The 4,856-nt window shown below is 37.0% G+C and overlaps 1 pseudogene; it reads right to left on the reverse strand.

Annotated features, from left to right (window-relative positions):
- Positions 1-266: 266 nt before the first annotated feature.
- LOC102830683 lies at positions 267-1,030 on the reverse strand (annotated as a pseudogene).
- Positions 1,031-4,856: the final 3,826 nt, after the last annotated feature.

Raw genomic sequence — 4,856 nt, forward strand, 5'->3', positions numbered from 1 at the left:
CCAGAAATTCTGCAGAAAATATCCAGTACTCTTAAGGTTCCATAGAGGAGCCTTGGTGGTACATTGGTTAAAGCACTGGCTGCTAACCAAAGGTAGAAATCATAAGTCTTCTTTTGCATTAATCTTAAAAACACACAGATGTGAAAAGTGCTAATTTTAAAAAAGTACAATTTTTCACAACTATATATCAACATGGAATAATTTCAGTACTCCTGTACTAAAAGCTGGACTTTTTAAAAAACTAGTAATGTTTAATATAATCATTTTTAATCAGTAGTGGCTTCCGTTTCTGCGGGACCTCTAATTAGTCTTTGAATTCCTCTTTTTCCTGCAGGACCTTTTGGTTTTGCAAAACTTTGCTTATGTGCATGCTGTTTGGGGTGTACTTCTTCATAAAGGAAGTCTGCAGTCAAGTCATCCCCATTATCAATCTCAATCTTTCTGATTACATCCATTTGTAGTTGCCTTTCTACAATCTCTAGCAGAGGACTCTTGCAGCTAGAGTACAGCATCCGCTCTCTTATACTGCACGTGTACCCAGGCATTGAATAAATAAACACTATGGACTCCAAATAGTCTCCTTCATGGGAATGCTTATACAGAAAGAAATGATAATGTGCTGAATCCTTGGGAATCCTCTTTGGCAAATCTTTCAGTTCTGTATTTGTAGTGTTGGCCAAAATCATAATTTCATTCTTTATATCTATTTCCAACTGCACATAGTTGAGCTGTCTGTTACTTAATTTTTCCAAAGCCTGAAAAGCTTCTTGAGAAATAGGAAATGCAACTCCTTGTAGTGTCTGATGCTTAGTGTCCACACTTACATCAGTCTGAACCTCATTTATTTTAATCTGTCATAATTCTTCTTCAGCTGCAGTCAGCGGGGCAGGAGAAGACTGTGATACCAAATATTTTTTATATCCATGTAGTGATACATCTTCCTTTACTGTTTCAAACACTTCATCTTTAATATGGCCCCCTCCAACTCCTTTTTCAGAGTTGCTCTTGTGGCTGCATACAACATTTTTTGACGAACCATTTTCAATAGATATTTTCAGAAGTCTGTATTTCCCATTTCTTGCTCTGGCAAAGATATCTTTAACATCTTCACTAGCTTGGATGCCGGTCTGGTGGGATATGGCGGCAGCCGCAGGCTCCAGCACTAAGTGAAGCGAGCGTCCCCAGCCGGCCCTCCAGGAAGTTGCCATTTGATTTTAAGTGGAAACTGTCCCTTTAAATTTTGAGGAGATCTCTATGCATGCATAGTAGAACCCTCAGAGGTGGGGGTGGGGGTGGGGTGTCCACTCACTCAGGCAACCCCTCTAGTCACCTGAATGGAGGTGCGCAGACAGTGAGAGGTCAATAAATAGATATAAAACAAAACAAAAAAAGAATATCCACACCTTTATCTCCATGGTTCTTTCAGGAGTCCATTGCTGCTCTGATTCTTCCCCTGCTTGGTCTCTCCCAAGATGGTTGGTCCGGAAGCAGCTGAGTGTCTTGAATTAGAAAGCACTGAATTTCTTGCTTTTGCTACAAATTCCACTGGCTGCAAGCTTTCCAACATTCTAAATATTCTTTTATGTGATTCAGAGTTCTGGGACCATCCCTTGAGCCTGCTTGGTATGGTATTCTGTGTTGTTGCTGATGGAGCTCCTCACTGCACTTCCACCCAATCCACCATCTTGTTTGTTCTCTCTTCTTCCTATAAGATTTTCTTGATGTCATCCCAGAACTCTTCTAGTCTTTGGTCTTTAGCATCTAATGCATCAAATCTATTCTTCAGATGATTTCTAAATTTGGGGGGTAGTAAATAATTAAGGTCATATTTTGAGTCTCTTAGAGTGATTTTAATTTTCTTTAGCTTCTGCCTTAATTTAGACATGAGCAATTGATGATCTGCCCTTTGCCTTGTTTGAGCTGATGATATTGGAGATTTTCTACTGTCTCTTTCCACAGATGTAGTCTATTTGATGTCTATGTATTCCATCTGGTGATGTCTATGTGTATAATCATCTTTTATATTGTTTAAAAAAGAGATTTGCAATGAAGTAGTCACTGGTCTTGCAATATTCTATCATACGATCTCTAGCACCATTTCTATCCCAAGGCCATATTTCCCAACTACTAATCATTCCTTTTTGTTTCCAACCTTTGCATTCCAATCACCAGTAATTATCTATACATCTTAGTTGAATGTTTATCAATTTTAGAACTTTGAACTCATCAGTTTCTTCTAATCTGGCTTTAATTGTTGGTGTGTAAATTAGAATAATAGTGGTATTAACTGGTCTTCCTTGTAGACGTATGGATATTATCATACCAGTGTTTTTTCATGACTAATCTTTATATGTTCTTTTTATTGATGAATGTGAGGTCATTAGTCTTCAATTAGTTGGTCCCAGCATAATAAACCATATATTGTCAGATTCAAACTGGGAAATAACAGTTCATTTCAGCTCACTAATGATTTATACATTCATTTCATTTTTTACATTTTCCACTTTTCCTAGATTCATACATTCCATGTTCAGATTATTAAAGGATGTTTATATCTTTTCTCTTTATTTTCAGTTATTCCTCAGAAGCAAATGGTTACTAGAGTTTCCATTCATATCATCACAGTCAACTTTAATTTGAGGAGGCAGCATTTCCCCAGTCGCATTTTGAGTGTCTTCCAATCTGAGGGACTTACGTCTTCTGGCACTGTATCTGACAATATTCTGGTGCTCTTTATCATGTTTCAGTATTGAATAATCTGGTGCTGACATTGTTCCACTGCTATCAATAATGCTTTCAGTGACTAAATATTCAGATTTAGTGTCTGCTTCTTCCTAGTTTGTCTTTGTCTGGTAGCTCAGCTGAAACCTAGTGTGGGTGACCCTGCTAGTATTTAAAATACTTCCAAAATCACAATAATACAGAAGCTACCACAATATGACAAATGGACAGAAGAGTGGTGGAGTTGCTGTATAATATTCTGATATTTTTTAGGCTGAAAATACATAGTAGCTTAAGGTGAAATTAATTTACAACTCATTTAAAATTTTGGATGGCCAATTTTGTGTGGGCTAAATCTAGAACACATTTACAGTCCTAATTAGACCCAGACTACCTGATGTGGCTCTGTAGAATAAGCACTGGATGGCGAACTGCAAGACAGGTGATTCAAACCTACCAGCTGTTCTGTGGGCACTGTATATAGGGTTGCTATGAGTTGGAACTGACTCCATGGCACTTAACAACAACATACAGTATTATTTTCAGAAAAGAATATCTAGGTTTTATTCTTCTATCTTTGCAGCTTAGTGCAGTGTCTTGCATACATTAAGCTGAGAATCTGATAGAGCTGACTATGAACATATTGCTAAATATTCCCCAGGGAGTCTAATGTAGAGAACAATTTTATTAACTGTATAAAACATGTCAGTGACCATGGGAAATTGTTATTATTTTTACTTTAAGAATAAAATCTCTATTTATACATGTCTTCCCCTCACTGTAACATATCAAAAATATGAACAAAAACATATAAAATCATTCTAGGCAACTTTATAAGAGCTCATATTGTAAAATATTTTATTAACATAACAAACCTTTATATTTTATTAGTTTCTATCAGTTTCAGGAACATTATGAAACAAAAGCAACTAAAAAAATTAAAATACATCTTACAGTCTTGACTTCCATGCTCCATTTGGGGACACTGCCAGACTTCAAAACTCCTTCAGTCATTGGTTGAGTTAGCTTTTGCAACTATACTATAGTTCAGCTTCATTCTCTGCCAAATGTTCCTTCATAGTTACTGTAACCATGAACTCTTTAATAAATCTGATGCATGCAAATAGCTAGTTATCTGAAAATCTGATTTGTACCTCTCTTTACCATTAGATTGTGTCACTGAAAGGAAAATACTACTTTCTTTTATCCATGCAATAGATTACATCTAGCTTGTTTATTGTGTGCCTGCTATGGGTTAGGCACCATGATCTATAATTCTCCATAACAGTCTTTAAGATTGGTAGCACCATATTTCATAGGTGCTAAAACACATGGATTGTAAGATGTCTTATCAATCTGTAACAGCTATTAGTGATGAAAAGGAAACACTATTATGAAGCATATCATAGAATACATTTTCCTTAAAAGTATATATTCTTTTCATGTCTCACTTTTTCTTAGTGAAACTATTCTTTATAGTCAGTATAATGAATCTTCTGAATGGCATCGTTTCTCTGGAGCTAGCATGTATACATTGATACTCATAATTTAGTCTTGTGAATTTAGACTAATTTAGCACTTCTCAAATTCACACCAAAATCCAAAAGCATAGCTAAAATTCAGGGATTTTGACTACATTTTCCATATAGTGAAAATCACATAATTTATTCTTTAAAGGAACTATACTCTTCTGAAATTTAGACATCATATTTGAAAAGAAAACAGGAACACTGAAGAGACGTTGTTGTTGTTGTTATGTGCCACGGAGTCGGTTCCGACTCATAGCGACCCTGCATAGGGTTTCTGAGGCTGTATATCTTTACAGAAGCAGAAAGCATCATCTTTCTCCCGCAGAACAGCTGGTAGTTCCGAACTGCTGACTGTGAGAATATAAGCCAGATTCGTAACCACCACACATTGAAGAGAATGTTGTTGTTGTCAGGTGCCATCGAGTCGGAACCGACTCATAGTGACCCCATGCAAAGCAGAACGAAACAATGCTCGATCCTGGGCCAACCTCACCATCGCTGCCACCCAGGAGTCCATCAATGATGCCACCTGGCTGATCCATCTAGTTGGGGGTCTTCCTCTTTTTCTCTGACCCTCCACCCTACCCAGCATGACATCCTTCTCCA

This window comes from Chrysochloris asiatica, unplaced genomic scaffold (genome assembly GCF_000296735.1).
Source record: "Chrysochloris asiatica unplaced genomic scaffold, ChrAsi1.0 scaffold00285, whole genome shotgun sequence".
Taxonomy (NCBI): domain Eukaryota; kingdom Metazoa; phylum Chordata; class Mammalia; order Afrosoricida; family Chrysochloridae; genus Chrysochloris; species Chrysochloris asiatica.